Raw genomic sequence first — 17985 nt, 5'->3', positions numbered from 1 at the left:
CGGCCCGCGCTTTGGGTCTGGCAGGGGGGACCGGCCCGCGCCCCCCAGCCTCGCCCCCTCCGCCCCCGGCCTGAGCGTTGAGCTGGTCGAGTGTCGGTCGCGAGCGTCGAGCTGCCGCCGGCGGCCTGGGCCACGCCGGGTGCCCGGAAGCCTCCCCTCCGCGTGGGTCTCGGCCGAGCCGGGCACCGCAGAGCCGGTGGGAGTCGGGGTGGATGGTCCCCACCAGCTCCGGACGCGGCCCCCGGGCAGCCCAGGCCCCGCAGCCTTGGGGCGCTCTCGGAATTGGCTTTTCCAGAGCTGCACCCGGGGCTTTAGGGCCTGGGAGCTGTTTTTTCTTGAAATGCCATGAGCCCTGACTTGGGAAGGTTTCAGGGCGCTCTCAGGCCCACTTAGCAGCCGGAGTGTGTGGTCTGGGGTTCCCCAAGCCGTCCACACCCAGCGCCCCGCTCCCACCACTGCCGGTCAGTTGTGCGAACCGGGTCTCTTCCCGCCCCGAGTGACCCCACCGCCGCGCTTTGCCCTCCGCGGGCCGTGTGGGTGCCGTCGTGGACCTGGGGGGCTGAGTGCTCATGCGATGCCGGTTGGAGTTGGAGTAAGAGAAACAGAGACCCAAGAGCGGTCTACGGAATTATCTTCCCAGCATCCCCTCTGCTAATCCAGGCCCAGATAGTGTAAAGATTTTCAAAAGTGCATGGCTCTTAAAGCTTGCATAACCTCTACCTGCCTTCTACTTCATTGATAACGGCGAGGAAGCGGTTGGGATAATAGGATCTTACTGGGCCTCAATATAAAAGAAGCAAACATTTTAAGAACGTGATCTAAATACATTACTCCTCAATTCCTATAGATTTTTGTTGGCACCATCGTTGCATTTCTTTAGAAAACAAAATCCTCGCCCTGGAATTAATGCGAGGAAACGGACGGGAGTCCTGGGACTTTCCTGTAAACCTTTGCAGGGCTGGCACAGGGGTTTCCCACAGGCTGGGCACGGGCAGGGAGCGTGGTGATCAGAATCCGGGAGTACTCTCCGAATGAGCAGGGCATCCCCGGACTTTCCCGGCGGCCTGGTGGGCTGGTCCATGCCCAGCACTGAACAGGGCACCAGGTGGGGCGTATCTTTATCTCAGTTTCCTCTGCACGAAGAAATGTTTCTAAATGGCTGTTAGGAAAAAAATAAATAAAATACAAGCCAGAGTTGGGGAGTAAGACCAGGGTTAGGAATTGTGATTTGGAAGTGTTGTGGGTTTTGTTTTTGTTTGGCCGAGAAATGCTTGTAATTGCAATTCGTTATCCTACAGAGAGGCCAGGCATCACCCCCTTCCTTCTCGATCCCCCACATTTTTCTCCCACCTGTCTCCCAGTTGTCCAGGAGTGTCAATATTTGAGTGGTCCAGACTCCCCCCACCCTACCCCCCACGTTTATAGCTCATTCATTACCAAGTCCCTTCTACATTCTTTTGTGATACCTCAGAAAATTATTTTTCTGTCTCCATTCCCTCTGCCCCCACTTATGTCCAAATTACAGTGATAATCTCCTCTCTTGACTCCTGGCCATGAGTCTCTTTTTTCATTTTAATCCATCTTCTTTTATGTTGACAGATTAATATTCCTAAAATTCTGATTTCACCACATCATTCCTCTCAAGAAATCAAAATCGGCCCTCCACCCCAACCCCCATGTTCATTTCTGTTTAATTTGTCTCCAGCAGATATTTCTGAGTGTCTGCTGTGCCAGGGACCGTTACTCTGTGCTGGAGCTTCAGGAAGAACAAGACAATATCCTTGCCTTCAGTTTGTTGACAGGCTAGTAGATGATTAATGGCCACCTGGGAGAGAAAGAGACATAAAGAAATAACCACAAAACAATGCAGAATATTGGGGGTGTGCAAACCATCAAGGAGGCACCAATGAGGGAGACTGTTGTTCTGCACGGGAAAAGCTAGGAAAATTACAGCTGGGTTTTGAAGCCTGAGGAGGACTCCAAGGAGATGGAAAAGGCTGGAAGGAAGAGGGATGCCGGTTAGGGGGAAGAGCTTGAGCAAAGCCCTGGAGATAGGCAAGTACTTTTATGGACAGTTTGAGCCAAAGTCATTCTTTATCAGGGCATTTAAAACTGGCTTAAGCCGAAACCGGTTTGGCTCAGTGGATAGAGCGTCGGCCTGTGGACTCAAGGGTCCCAGGTTCGATTCCCATCAAGGGCATGTACCTTGGTTGCGGGCACATCCCCAGTAGGGGGTGTGCAAGAGGCAGCTGATTGATGTTTCTAACTCTCTATCCCTCTCTCTTCCTCTCTGTAAAAAAATCAATAAAATATATTAAAAAAATAAAATAAGACTGGCTTAATTTCCAGTCTGCTTTATTGATCCAAGAGCTCCCCAATTCTTTCTTGCCTGAAACCCTTCACTCCTCTTACCCATTCTCTTATTGTGGCTCAGAAATGCAGATGTCCCCTCTATTCACCCAGACCTTGCCAGGAAGTGTATCCCAGCCTTCTTGCACGCCCCCTCCTCCCGGAATCCCCTCTGCACTCTCCTGCATCATTTGCACTGACTCTGTATTCAGCCTGGACATGTCCTAGTGGACGAGACACTTGGTGTCTCCTCGGGCCTCTCCGAGGGGGTAGCACATTACCCGCACAGCAAACTCCACACTGTGACTTGACTGGGTTTGACCTGCCATCTCACTTCTCCCATCTTTCTCCTCTTTTCTCCACACCTCCTGCCTTTTATCTTTCCGTGTGTGTGTGTACACAGAATTGTGATATTTATGTATGTGTGGATATAAAGGTTACATGTGTATATATTGGCTATCTTCTCTGTGAAAATAATGGATTAGAAATGTTTTGTCAGGAGCTAAGGTCGGACACAGGCTGACGCTGGGTATGGGGGGCTTCCGCGGGAGGCTCTGGCTTTAGCCTCTTCTGACTCTTGCTCCCTTTCAGGGTCCCCCTCATTTCCTGGGCCTGCTTTGCCCTCTCTTCTTTCCCCAGCTCACCAAAATGGTCTTCTCTGGTTTCTGGAGCCTCATTGGCCTGAGGAACTCATTCACGTTATGTTCAATGAGCAGGGTGTGTGCTGTGCTTGGTGCTTTAATCTTCCCAGCAACCTGTGTCGGAGACATCAGCATTCATATTTTATAAGGATGTGAATGCGAATGTCCGGTTACTTGCCTGATGTCAACAACTCAGGTTTTGAACCTAAATCTTAGAACACAGGTCTCTAAGTCTGGTGCTCTTTCCAGTATATGATTCTTTCCTGAAAGCGTTGTCTTCAGAACATCTGGATCAGAGTTAGGATCTGGCGGGGAAGGGGGGGTTAGGCAGGGGGGAGGAGGGGGCAGGGGGACAAAACAAAACAGATTCCAGGGTGGAGGCAGGGCCTAGGAGTTGGTATTTTTAAGACTGTCTCAGGTGGTTCTTCTGGGTTCAGATTGAGGACCACTGCCCTGGACTGCCTTTACAATGAGGGGCTAGTGTCAGGTGTCAGGTCATAAGCCACTTTTCCCCAGGTAGCGTTTCCTTTTTAACAGGGACCTTTGATAAAGGGAGCGAGCAAAAGGCACATGGGCCAGGTGGAGAGCCCTCTTCTGGTGAAGGGGGTCTGCAGTGCAGCCCTGAAAGCACACTCCCCACACCCCGATGGGAGCCGGCATGGAAGTCCTGCCTCCGTCAGGCTCACTGTGAATTTATTCCTGGGCTTGAGCAAGTGCTAAGGGAGAAGGATCAGGGTGGGTTGTTTTGGGAGCCCCAACTTTCCTGGGGTGAGAAATGGGCTAGGACTCCCCAAACAGGGCTTACCGCACCTTGCCAGCCATGCCCTACAGATACGGTGAGTGGCACTAGGATGGGGTCTGGTGATTAACAGGTATCCTTCATTCTAGAGGCCTTTAGTTTGCCCCTCTCCAGTCACCAGCCTCGGTTTCCCCAACTGTAACAAAGGCAGGGACAAAGCCCGGAGGGTGTGTCGGGACCCGTGCACAGCAGGCAGAGCATTGGGCAAAGGCCCGCCCGATGGTAGGTGCTCAGTGTCTGTTCTCATCCCGTTTCTCTCATCTGCTCTGTACCTGGTCGGTGCTTGGCAGGATCGTGGTGCTCAGTATCTGTGCCGGAGAAACAGTATAATCTCAGCCCCCTCAGGTCCAGGGCTTTTGTGCCTGTTGCAACCTTATATGGAAACCCAGCTAATGAACAGCCCTAGCTGTGCAGCAATAATAATAAAGAACTCTCCATTCAACATCCTCTCCTCTCTCCAGTTTTTCTTCAGATTCCTCCAAGAATTTAAGAAGCAAGTAGGCAGCAGTTTTCTTTATTGATGGTTAGTTGTCCTGGGACAGTGGTCTCTTTCTACCTTTGTCTTCTTTTTACCCATTCTTTCGACTCACTGCACAGTGCATAGTGCCCTCTTTGATGTGCCATGCTGAAACTGATTACTTAGTGGTACCCTGGTAGTGTTGCCCCTTAACCCCTCTCCTCTTGGGCATGGTCCGGCTGATAGAGGGCCAGGCTTGCACTGTGGTATCTTGTCCCAAAAGGGTGGCACTGGGAGGCCCAGGACCTGGGCTGGGCAGGGGCGGTGCCTGCCCCACCCTCCCAGGCAGCTGGCTGCCTGCCTGAGGGCTGGCCAGCATCGAGGACCCAAGTAATGAGTGATTAATGGGCGCCCCTTCTAATCTCCTGCCAGGGGAATGAAGGGCTAGCCACGGCCAGGCTCGTCTTGACCTGTCCCAGGTGGGCTTGGAATGCACCCAGCTCAGGATGGGGATTAAGGTTTGAAAGACGGGGAGGAAATGAGATGGTTAACCCTTTAGGCCATGGCCCTCGGAGCCCCAGCAGGGAAGTGGCTAAGGGATTATCTGCAGGCTTCTGGTGAGGGGGAGCCCGGCCTTGAGTTACTGCAAGGATGCAGCCACGTGACAGCGGGGCTGGCGTGGGTGACAAACCCCGTCTTGAACTTCACCATTTTTCTTGGAAGCTCAGTCAAGAGAGATGAATTTCTTATGAAAATGGGTACACAGACTGCTGGGAGGCTGTTCTACCTGCTTTGATCACATCAGCAAGTTACCATCTGTGGTTGCCAAACAGACTTTTCCTGAAACGCAGAGCCTCCGACCCCTGTCATTTCCAGGAAGATAAAAGCGGGAGTCTGGCACTCTTTCCTGTCAGCAGCAGCCCCGTGAGGCCGCAGCCTGACTGCAGGCCTCGGCTCCACCTGTGCTGTGTGTCACCGAACACTCTCCTTTACCTCTTGTGCTGCAGTTTTCCGGCCTGTGAAATGGGTGCGATTCATGACAATGTAAAATGCTTAAAGCGGTCTCTGGGAGTGGAAGTGGCAGGCGACTGTGAGCCGTCATTTTTCTCACTTATCCACCTGAGATCTGAGACCAGGTCTTTGGGAAGGATCTAAGCAGCTTCTCCTCCCCCCTCTAAGACTTGCTTAGGGTGAATTGACAACTACTTTTTGATTGATCTTGCTTGTTTGACCCCTGACCCTCACATGCCTGGAATTCTGGTCCCTTTCCCACCTCCCTTTGCTGCTGGCTTCCTGGCCTCCAGCTGCCCTTTTATTGCTGCCTGCCCCTTGCCCTGGCCTCCATGCCTGGGGGCCAGACCTGGTGGACTGACCCTGCCGGGGCCTCTGTGGCACGGCCAGGCCACCTCCACCTCAGCTCTGCCTGGTGCCAGCCCGAGGGAAGCGGCTGAGGGCAGAGAGGGCGGCTGCCTGGGAGCCAGACGGGGAGTGTGGAGACAGCCCTTCCTGCAATTCGGCTGGCTCAGAACAATGTTTCAGGTGGGGGTGGGGGGGTGTTTAAAAAGAAAATAAAGTCTTTGGTTTAGTTTTGAAGTATTATAAAGATACTTCCGACCCGCTTCACTTTTAACTGTGTAAACCTTTTTAAAAACAAAAGGTATTATTTGAGAAAGTGAATTTTTAAGAAGTTTTTAAAAATTGGATGTGAATTGAAGCCCTATTTCCTTTCCTGGGTTCTCTGAGTCCCCTTTGCCTCATCCTTGTTGGAAGCTAATAATAGTAACACTATCAGCGGTTGAGAGGAGGCCAGACTGGCTGGGAGGCCCTCTGAGGCCTGAGGGAGCTTATTGCTGCTCTCAGGTGAGCCTTGGGGGCGGAGCCATGTCTGCGGGTTTTGAAGGTTCTTCGGTTATGCATCGTACTGTTTCTGGGCAAAGAGTGAAAATACTCTTAAGGTATTTGATAGAAAGACTGTATACTTTATAATTCCACAACTGTGTTATTTTTTAATTTGAGTTTTACTGTACATGTCACTTTACCGAACCATCACCGTCCTTTCTCCGTCCCTCACTTTTCCTTTCCCCCTTCCTCCTCCTCTTCCTTCTTCCGCCCTTCCTTCCCACCTCACATAAATGCACAGCACACTAACAGCTGATGTCCTTCTGTCTTCTCCTTGACACCTGCCTGTGTTTTCATTGGAGCATGTGCACATTTGTCTTTTCCACACAGTATGATTTTGTGTAAACATTTCCCACTCTTAACCAAGTCAGGTTTCCCGTTTTTAAGCATAATGACTATTTCCATAATTTTTCTCCATCATGGGTTCCCTACTCACTGTTAGCAATCCAGTTATTTCTAGTTTTTCCCAGTTCAAAAAATTAGTGCTACTAAAATGAATGTTCAATTTACTGTAGTTTTTTTTTTTTTTGTTTGATCTCACATTCTGTTTTGAAAGCTCAGTTCTTGGCCATGTAATTGCCAGGGGAAAAGCAGGAGTCTCTCTGTTAACATTAATGCTGCCCAGGAACTCGGCAGGAAGATGCACTGGGAGCCCAGGTGAGCGTACCCAGAAGCAGAACGGGTGCTTGTCTTCGGCTTCCCCTTCCTTTTCCGCGGGAGGTACTGTTCTTCCCTCAGGCTCACACCGAGGAGCTCAGGGCCTCTCCTAGCAAGAGGTGTAAGAGGTGCTGTGAGGTGGGGCCTTTCTTAGCTCCATACAAGGAAATTATGTCAGTGTTCATGCAGTGTTCACACGGACATGGGATCATGCAGTACGTGCTTTTGTGACTGGCTTCTTTCACTAAGTCTTGGCAACTTCTGAGATCATGCTTACATGCTCTGTATGGGCATCACTATCATTTATTCTCTTGCATTCAGTACTTCTGAGCCTCTACTAGGCATCAGGTACTCTGCTTTGTGAGTTCCAGTCCGGACTCTGCCGCGTATTATTGCCTGTGTGGCTTGAACAGCTCCTGCCTCGAGTTTGTTTCCTCGATTGTGTGATGAACTGTACAAACAAGGATTTAGGGAAGGAGTTAGAGAAGACAGCATATGTGTAGTGTCATTCCTACAATGAAACAAAGCACCTACTATGTGCCTTAATGAGCACTGCAAGGTCCATCCAGCTTAAAAATAAGGAAGATGGTGTTTCTGCCTGGAGGGACCTGCAGCCTTAGAGGGGCAGGCAGAGAGGATGATCAGTGTGATTAACATTATGTAATCAGACTGAGATTGGTGGGAATTCAGAGAGACTTGAGCTATCCCCCAACCCTTTTTTTTTTTTTTTTCTAAATTCTCACCCGAGGACATTTTTCCATTGATTTTTTTTTTTTTTTTTTTTGAGTGGGAAAGACAAGAGGGAAAGACAGAGAAATATCGATGTGAGAGAGACACATTGATGGGTTGCCTCCTGCACACAAACTGATCAGGACCGGGGCTGGGAAGGAGCCCGTAACTGACGTATGTGCCCTTGACCGGAATTAAACCCGGGCCAACGCTCTATCCACTGAGCCAAACTGGCTAGGGCCATCCCCCACCCTTAACAGAGGGAAACAATCTGGGGTGTCAAGGGGGGAAAGGAAGTAGAAGGCTGTTATGTTTTAAGGGAGGGCTGCATTCTTGAAGACCTCACAGGATTCAGATCTCTCATTATTCAGATTCCAGACTACCCCCTGTAGAATAAATGTAAAGAGGAGGCACTTGTGCTTGATACATTCTCAGAATGTGTCAGAGTTTTGCCTTAATGTTGCTTTCACATTGTGGGTGATAGCTCTAACATTGCACAGTGGGTTTGCTCATAAATTGCCTGCTTGGTATCTCAGGATGGTTACTTGGCTTCCTCAGTAGCCAAGATGGTTGTTGTTGCTGCTGTCATTACCATCTCAGCGAGCTTTAGTCTGGTATCATCATTCGACAGACTGTCTAGATCAGGAGTTGGCAGGCTTGTTTTGTAAAGAGCCAGAGAGTTAGTATTTTGGCTTTTGTGCTGTATGGGCTTTGTTGCAACTAATCAACTCTGTCCTTTGAGCACAAAAGCATCCATAGACAGTACATAAGTGATGGGCTGCGCTGTATTCTAGCAAAATTTTATTTATGGACACTGCAATTTGAATTTAATATAATTTTTGCATCATAAAATAGTTTTCATCTTTCGATATTTGTTCAACCATTTGAAAATGTAACCAAAACAGGCAGTGAGGTAGGTTTGGCCCATTGGCCAGGATTTGTTGATCCCTGGTCTAGATGACTATAATATTTGAAAATTGTTTTAAACTGTAAAAAGAGTGAACATTAAAATACCCCAATAGTCAAAAAATCACTCATAGAAGTGATTTCCAGAGCTCATAAAAATATAGCTTAATTCACAAGTTCTAGCAAAAGATGATGGATATTTCTCAGCCTGTATGATAACCAACATAGGCAATTACCTCAACACAATTTATAATTCTTTAAAGGGTTGTTCTAATGAATTTAACAATTTAAATCATATTGTTTAGAAATTTAGGTATCAAATGACTTTATTAAATTTCATAATTTCAATTGTACACCATAAAACTGTTTATTATTTCATACCATCCTGGAGTCTAACAACTCTGCCTGACTCTCAGCAGACTGATGGCCTATGGTAGGAGTTTGGAACTTGATTCTGGCTGCCTGGAATTTTTATTGTAAAAGCCAGGGGAGGGCATGGAAGGAACACCAAGGCTTGTGTCTGGCACTGGTAAAAGTAGGATGAATGTTTGTTCTTTTACGCCCCATCTCAAAATTCTGTATATTTGGTCGGCTCCAAAACAAGCTATGCCTCTTTGAAATTGACACTTTGGTTCTTTCCACATGCCCTCAAGTCAGTAACCTTTTACAAGGGAAACTAAACAAAGGCTGTTTCCTCTCCTGGGTCACTAGCTTTCCCTTGCGGAGAATAAGCAGTGCTGTGCTGAGACCAACAGCCAGGGCCGGCCAGACAAGAGGCCAGGTCTGCACCTCCAGCCGTGTGCAGACCCAGCTCTCCCGCGAGGAGGGGGCAGCTTGCCTGCGGACTGCCCTGAGTTCTGCAGTTCCTGGGTGGATCTCTGTGTCAGGTCCTCTCCAGACGGAAGACCACCAGCCCCGAAGGGGACTGAGAGGCTGTAGTTCTTGGCTCACAAGTGTGCTTTTTCTGTGTGTGCTGGATGGAAGGTCTGTCTTGAGTAAATGTGTGTTTGTGTTGTTTAGGGGATGATGGCGTATAACCTTGTGTGCTTTCTGGCCTTGGGGTCTGGCAGGATGTGAAGGGAGGCAGCCACTCTCCTTTGGCCGGTTATTTTTTTCATTATCATACTGGGTTGGGGGCCAGCTTCTCCTGTGCTTTAGGAGCTCTTTGGCTCATAGACAAGTGGTCCTGGAGCCAAGGGCATGGGCGTTGAGTTCTGACTTTGCCACTAACTTGCCACTTGACCTCCAGCAACCCAGTCTTCATCTCTGGAGTCATAATTCTTCATTCCTAAATGAATGGTGATAGCCTAGCCCATTTCTGAGAGCCTGTTACTTTGTCAAATATGTGGGGAGCCTGGATTTTCACTCCCACAGCAGCACTGAGACATCCCTCCTCTCCTCACTGGTGGTCAGAGGATGCTTGTGGAGAGTCAGGACTCTTAACACCACCCAGCAAGGCCGTGCATCCCCTTCTGGGCCCCCTCTCTACACCCCCACCCACACCAGTAGTGCCATAGACACAGTAATGAGGCACTCCTATCCCTCCCAGCCAGGGAAAGTATTAATGGAGACCACTTTGATAGCTGGAACTCCCACCCCTGTTCAACAGTAATGATGGGTTTCCCCTTACCCCTTCAGTGCCAGTGGAGGCCAAGTGGGGAATCTGGACTTCTATCCCTACCTGGTCATAATGAGGTGGGGCCCACCTCCCCCTGCTGGAGCGTTGTCAGGTTTAAGGCAAACCCAGAGCCTCATAACATTAGACCTAAAATATCCAGGTTTTAATTGAAAATCACACATCATACTAAGAACCAGGAAGATCTCAACCTGATGAAAAGAGACTATCAGCTGATGCCAACACTGAGAAGACAGAGATGTGAGAACTATCTGACAAAAATTTTGGAGCAGCATCATAACAATGCTTCAATGAGCTACGGTATATTCATGCTTAAAAAAATGAGAAAAAGAGAAAGTCTTGGCAAAGAAATAGAAGATATAAAGAAGAACCAAATGAAAATTTTAGAACTGAATAAAACAGTAACTGAAATAAAATCTTACTGGATGGTCTAAACAGGAGAATGGAAATGACAAAGGAAAGAATCAGTGATTTTTAACTTATATATAACAATAAAAACTACCCAATCTGAACAACAGAGAGAAAGTAGACTGGGGGAAGAAAAAAGAACAGGTCCTCAGGGACCCGTAGCATCGTGACAAAATGTAATGTGTATTTGAAATCCTAAGGGAGAAAAAGAGGGTGAGACTGAAAAAAAGCACTCAATGAAATAAGTGTTGAAAAATTCCCAAAGTTAGGATATGACACAAATCTACAGATTCAAGAAGCTTAGTGAATTCCAAAGAGGATGAATCCAAGGAAATCCATACCAAGATACATCATAGTCAAACTTCAGAAATAGTTCTGAAAAAGAAGACTAAAGTAGGAGGAATCAGTCTACCCAGTTTTAAGACTTACAGAGCTACAGTAATCAAAACTATATGGTATTGGCAGAGGAATCGGCACCTAGATCAGTGGAACAGAGTAGAGAAGCCAGAAATATGCCCCTCTGATTTTTGACAGAGGTGGATAGGCAAAGTAAGAAACACTAACTGTAATGATCTGAATGATGGTTTGGGTGAGGCTGGTAGAAATGGAGGGAGAGAGAGTGCAAGCGAAGAATTGAGTGTTGGCAAAAGACTGGACCTAGGGCACGGGGAGGGGGATCACAGAAGCCCAGGTAAGCGTTGAGCTTTAGTCAATGGGAGGATGGTGATGCCACCACCAAAGTAGGAAACCTCACAAGTGGAGGGCTTGGTGTGGAGCTGGTAACTGGTCCTTTTATTATTCATCTTGGATGGGCCATCAGCAGGAGGAAACTAGAAATACAGGAAAGCAGTTTGAATGAGAGGATAGGTCTTGAGATGTTGGTTTCTGAGACCTCGGCATGAAATAATAATCGAAGAGAGGCTTGATTATTGTTGACATTTTTCTAGTCCTGAGTTAGGTCACAGGGATACCAACCAGGCGGACAGAAGAGACAGGAAGAGAACCGATTTGCATGGCTATTGACAGTGGAGTTCAAGAAAAAGGGTCTGGTAACAGTTTATTCTTGCTGAGCCCGATTGCTCTTTATTGTTCCCCTTGACTTCTGGGTGACCTTTGACTCCAATGACTTGCCTCTCTTGATTTCCTTGAAAATGTTTCCTAATTCATGAGATGGCTGTCTGTTTCACATTATTATAATCTTTTAATCACCGCACCTGATTTCAGCTTTACCTAATACCAGCCCATCACAGAATTGTGTCAAGGAAGTGAGACCAATTTGCTAGGTTTCTGCTTTCTTCCGTAAGGATATATGGAGCCTTTTGGCATACACTGCACAGCAGTGACTGCTACAAATCATTGACTAGATTTCTGTCGCTTAAAAAAATAATGACATAACTCACATGTCAATGCAAAATGGAGCAGGAAAAGGCAATCCTTTCCCGTGATGTTCAGAAGCACCAAGGGCAGAGTGTGTGGCTGGCTGATTTATGGTGGCGGTGGCACACTGAGCCAGTATGCATTCTGGACTGGCAAATGCATGGAGACACTGAGAAAATACCCTGGACTTCGGGCCAAAGCCAACCAGGAGTGAACAGGCCAAGCACCACCTCATGCACAGCGTCTCTCCTGGGGTTTATATTGATGCAGTGTGTCAGGAGACCTGCGGGACAGCCATTGTAGTGCTGTGACACCGTGGCTCCAATGATCAGGTGGGCTTGGGTTCAGATCAGATCACTTACTAACTCTGATATTCAGGCATATTGCCTCTCTGCTTGCAACCTCAGTTTCCTTTTCTGTAAAATGGGGAAGTCAATAGCATCTACCTCATATTGTCTTGAGAATCAATTAAAATAATGTTTGAAAAGTGTGTCACATATTATACACTGAATCAATTTTTAAATCCCTAATCCTAACTTTGCCTTTAATCAGTTGCAAAACCTTGCACCATTCATTTTATTTCATTGAGTATCATTTATTCACCTGTAAATTATGAATACAAAATAATGAAATTGGAGAGTTGGGTGAGAATCTCCCATTTTTTGTGTACTTTGCAATTCTGTAATGTTAATCTGAAAAGTCATACAGAAAATAACTGATATACTCAAACACATAAAATAAAAACTTATTTACATAAAAATTATAATCAAAATTAAAAGACAAAAATTAAACTGTAAAAAGGTCTCAGACAAAAGAATGGTTAATATCCTTAATATTAGGACGAGCTCTTAAAAAATCAATTCATAACATTATGAACACTACAGAAACATTGGTAAAGAAGTTGTAAGGAGAGAGTACACTTGGCTAATAAAAAGGAAAATTTGTTCCACTTTACTACTAATCAAAAGAGTACATTGACTTCCTTTACCCCCCACCTATTACAACAATACATTGAATGCCCACCCTTTACCTGGAGCTGTTCACCAAAGTTTTCCTCCTGGAAATACAGGCAAAGCACATTTTCCACATTCTCTTGCAGTTAGGTATGTCTATCTGACTAAGCTGGAAAACGGAACACAAGTGGTAGCAATGAAGCTGCTAGCTCAATCTGCCACGAGTTCTCTTTCCTCTTGTTTGTTCATTGATGGGGAAAAAAACCAGCCAAGGATTCTGAGGCCCAAGACAATGCTGGAGCTACTGGATGAAAAGAGACTCGGTCCCTGGATGCCTGCATGACTGTGTGGAGCAGAATGGCCCTACCAACGCACATTAGACAGTCAACTGAACAAAAAACTTTTTGTTGTGTTAAGCCATTGAAATTCTGGGATGGTTTGTTGCAGCAGTTAGCCTACCCTAACTAAGAATCAAGTTAGGAAGGGTTTTATAATGCTAACACTATTGGCTAATGTGTCTATTTCATCCAGCACATGTGGGATTTTAGGTGGATTTGCTCTTTGAAAAAACCCATATGTATGAAGGACCTTAAATAGTCATACCTTTTAGCTTAGTGATTTTATTTTCAGGAATCTATCCTAAGGAACTAAGTGGAGAAGCACATAAAGAATTTTATACGAAGATGTTCATCACAGATTCCAACAATAAGGGAATTTATTAGGTATATTATCTGGTTTCCATAGGATGAACTGTTATTAAAAATGTTTCTGAATATTACTAATGAGATGTTGATGTTTTAAAGTGTAAACAGAATGTAAGACTCTATATGTGGGATTTTGTTTACGTAGACATATATGTAAAACATGCAGATAATATGTGTAAGTATTCTGTATATAAAGACCAGAAGGAGGAACACCAGAAAGTTCTGTAGTGGTTAATTTAGATTGTGACTTTATGAGTAAATATAGCTTTCCTATTTATCTTTTTACAGTTTTCAAAACTTTCTCAATAAACACGTATAATTTTGTAGACAAATTATTTTCCTAAAAGAATACCACATTAGCTCTGTTCCACCGAGCCCTGAAGTCTCACTAGACCTATTTTGTAGATGAACGTAGTGCTTACTCTCTCTATGAGGTTGTTCTTTTAGTGTTAGTGCACTTGGAACACTCTCCTTTCCTAACATACGTGTGTGTGTGTGTGTGTGTGTGTGTGTGTGTGTGTGTGTGCGCGCGCGCACACACACAGATGTACTCAGGTGCTTGCCAGAGTGGCAGTAAACCATCTGTAGGTGGCAGGACCTGGGCCTTGTGTCAGAAGAAAGGGAAGGTAGACCAGGAAGGAGGGTAGCTTAGCCTGAGCCAAAGTTGCTTTTAGTGCCATGGCCACCTGCCTCTGACCAAAGTGGTTGTCAAGTGTATAGGTTTTGGGATCTTGGAGAGGCCTTGGTGGCCCGCCAGCAAATCTGTGGTTCCCATGCTGTGGTTGTCTGATCATGTTTCCTTTGAAAACTGAAAACCCAGGGGTTACTAACTGCTTGTGGCAGAGGATGCTGGGAGAGGTTGCATCTGAGTGGGAGGAAGGTTGGAGTGTGTATCTGAGTGGCTTTGATTCCTAGGTAGAGGGGCCTGCACCCCGTCACAGCTTTTGCGTGTTTGTCCAGCAGAAAATGACCTTAATGATGTTCATTTCGGAAACAATTAGCAGTTACCTACACAGAAGAGTAAAGCAGCTGTTCAAATCCTGGGCTGGACAGCACCAGCCCCTTCAAAACACAGCGTCCTCAGCTTTAAAGAGAAGGCCCTCCAAGCGAGATGAATGTCAGTTCTGTCTGTCATCGCAGAACACCTGCAGCGCCCAGGCGCTGCTCTCGGCAGCAGGAACGTAAGAAATGAGTCTTTGAAGGGAGTCTTTACTCTTTTGTAATCCCATGTTACGGGGAGGAAAGACAAGCATAAATCATCATAATACACAATTGCTAGATTGGAATTCTCCATATGAGACTGACGCAGAAGTACAGAAACTCAACCAGGCTTACCAAACGCTGTGAGTCAGTGACTGAGTAATCGGGGAAGAGAGAGTGCTCCTACTCCAATGCGTGCCTCCGTTTGGTCTGCAGAACCATGTCACTTGAAATGGAAAAAGCAACTGTGCAGAAGCAGGAACAACGGGCTCATTTATTTTAAATATCTTACTTGCCTGGTACTTCTGCCCTTGAAGGTTTTCCTTCGTTACCTGGGAAATGCCTTTTAGACTGAAAACAAATAAAAATTCCAGCAATGTTAATGATCATGAAAATGATGCACTTTGTATTGAAGTCCTTAACTAATCTGTGCTGATTACCTAATCTCTCCAGGTAAGAAAGAAGTCAGGTGTTCCTTTAATGAGTAACGAAAGCCACTGTAATGGGTGAGCTTGAAGGTATGGGGAGTGTTAATAGATCTCAACATTTTTTCTTAATTCAGACTCTGTAGATGTTCATGTTGCTGTGGGCAAACCAGTGAGTTTGTGGTGTGGAGGTTCAATGGGAAGAAATAAACTCTGTGGCTGAGTTTGAATGTGACCTGGAAACAGGGATGGGCTCCGCGTGGGGGTTCAGCAAAGACCCAGAGCAGAGGGAGTGTTTGGTTAGCTTCCTTCTGCCCAAGGCCCAGCAGGAGGAGGCTGGAAATGTGACAGCCTGAGGCTCCAAGGTCAGCTTCCCCAGTGCCCTGCTACCTGGGGCAGAATTTCCTGAAAGTCTATGGCCAGTGACGCCGGCCTTCAGACGGCTCCTGACGGACCTTCGCTGGAGGCAGCACATATCTGAGGTGGCTTAGCATGTCTTCCATCTGGTCCTAGGGCAGGCTGTAGACATCGCTGAATCAGCAATAGCAGACAGAGAGTAATCAGACATGGACTCTGCTTTCGAAGAAGTAAAAGTACTAGAGACATATGCCATTCATCCTTTAGTCATCCCTCCACTCATCTATCCGCACATTAATTCATCAGACTTTCATTGCATGGCCACCTGCACCAGGCACAGTTGAGTGAAGGTGTAAAGATGAGAAAACGTAGCCCCTGCCTTGAGAAGCTTCCTGTCCAGTGAGGGACAAGCATACACTCAGCATGTTCAGTTATGTTAAAAGAGAAGGTGCTCCCTTTTAAGCTTCTAGACCCTGCCCTGTACCTCCATTGTTGGCTGCACATTTGCCCGTGATAGTGTTCATAATGACTATTTAAAGGGTATCCTTCCCTCTGTTCTTCCTGCTCTGGATAATCGTTTCATTGTAAGGGGGGCATACCTTTAAGAAATAAGAACCTCTTTTCTGCCCTTTGCTTTCTCTGCCTGCTTTCTTGGCAGCCTTCTCCCTTCTCCAGCCAAAGTCCTTTCTCCAGATCCCCCACGTCTTCTCAGTGTAGGGGAGCAAGAGACACCCTGCATGCACATCCTTCTCCACGGACCCCACCTCAGGACAGTGCAGCACAGCCTCCCCCTGTGTTCCACTTTCCAGCTTGCTCCTCCTTGGCTCACTGGGTGATGGTGGCTCCTTGGGCCTCTACCCTCTGTTATTCATTCATACTGTGCTCTCTCTCCACTAGAGAGTTTGTTCATTCACAAAACACACAGGTCCCTCATTTAAAAAAAAAAAAGAATATTTTTATTGATTTCAGAGAGGAAGGCAGAGGGAGAGAGAGATAGAAACATCAATGATAAGAGATAATCATTGCCTGCCTCCTGCACACCCCCAATGGGGATTGGGCCCACAACCAGGGCATGTGCACTGACCTGGAATTCATCCATGACATCTTGGTTCATAGGTCGATGTTAAACCACTGAGCCACGCCAGTCGGGCCCTCGTTTTCTTTTGAAGGTTTCAGAAGCCTTTGTTTTTCCTCAAACCTCATCTCTCAGCCAGCTATTATCTATTCCCTGTGCCCGAGATGCCAGCTCACATTCTTCCAATCCCTAAAGCCTGCCTGGTCCATGGACGCATTCCCAAGCCCACGAGGCAACCTGTACAGGGTCCAGAGGATGGGGTCTGGAGTCACACTGCCTGGCTTTGAAGCCCACCAGTGCGACCACTTACTAGCTGTGGGACATGGGGAAAACCACTAACCTTTTTGTGCCTCACTTTTCCCCTCTGTAACCTGGGGCAGCACTTGTTCTCTACTTCGTACAGTGGTTATAAGGTTAGATGAGCTGGTAAGTACCGTCTGTAGTGCAGACCCGTGTGCAGCAAGAATAAGGATATGCTCCCTGGAAAGTCTGCTGTGCTACTTACTGCCTTGGAATGTTGGGGCTCCACCTTGCCTGTACCAGACATCGGGCACTCGGTCTGAAGTAATTTATCATTGTTAGAGAAATAGTCACTTGTGTATTTTTGTTTGTTTGTTTATTGGTCTGCCTCAATATGAGTAAGCTCCTCAAGGGCAGGGGACCTCCCCCCGACATATTGAGTGTCTTGCATGAAGCCTAACCCAGTAGGCACTGAGAGTTCATTCACTGGTGACCTGATTGCCCCACATACGCTCAAGGACCTCAGGAGGACTGGGGCCAGCCCTGTAGGGGTCACGGGCCACTCTGCTGTGTTGTGACTGGAAGATGTCATGCATTGAGGCCTGTGAAGTTTCTTTATCCCCAAACCAGTACTGACGATGACACCTGGGGAAGACCTGCGCCAGCAGCCCATGTTTTGGTCATTTAAGGCAGCCCTGCTTGTCTGGGGTAGAAGCCAGTGTCAGAGGATGGTGAAGCGCTCTGGCTATCTGGGATTGAATCGTGACTCCCACACTACTAGCTGGGTGACTTTGGAAAAGTTAGTTAACTCCTTTGTGCCTCCATTTCCCAATGGTGCCTCCTTCAGGGGTTGTGAGAATAAAGTGGGTTACTATGTATAACGCACTTAGACTCCATCTGATGCTCGGTAATCACGCATAGACTTTGCTAGTATCCTCAGCCTCCTCATTATTATTATCTGAAACAGTAGGTTATTAAGTCACTCATCTTGGCTCTACTTTGCTCGAGGTGATGCTCATGGCACAATAGACAGTCATCCCTGAAAGGTTTAGTCTCCCAGCAAATCTATGGGATAGCACCCACCCACTCACCATCATCCATCCATTCACTTATTTATTGAGAGTCTAGCTATGCATGCTCCTTCACTAGGTGGAAGCCAGTGCGTCTAACAGA

General features: G+C 46.9%; 1 protein-coding gene across 1 annotated transcript in view; it reads left to right on the top strand.

Annotated features, from left to right (window-relative positions):
- The window catches only part of THSD4 (thrombospondin type 1 domain containing 4), a 764623-nt gene that overhangs the window by 494 nt on the left and 746144 nt on the right, over nt 1–17985 (top strand). The gene's annotated exons all lie outside the window — the stretch shown is intronic.

The sequence above is a fragment of the Eptesicus fuscus genome, chromosome 2 (assembly GCF_027574615.1).
Source record: "Eptesicus fuscus isolate TK198812 chromosome 2, DD_ASM_mEF_20220401, whole genome shotgun sequence".
Lineage (NCBI taxonomy): Eukaryota > Metazoa > Chordata > Mammalia > Chiroptera > Vespertilionidae > Eptesicus > Eptesicus fuscus.
This window is presented reverse-complemented; position numbering and strand designations above follow the sequence as displayed.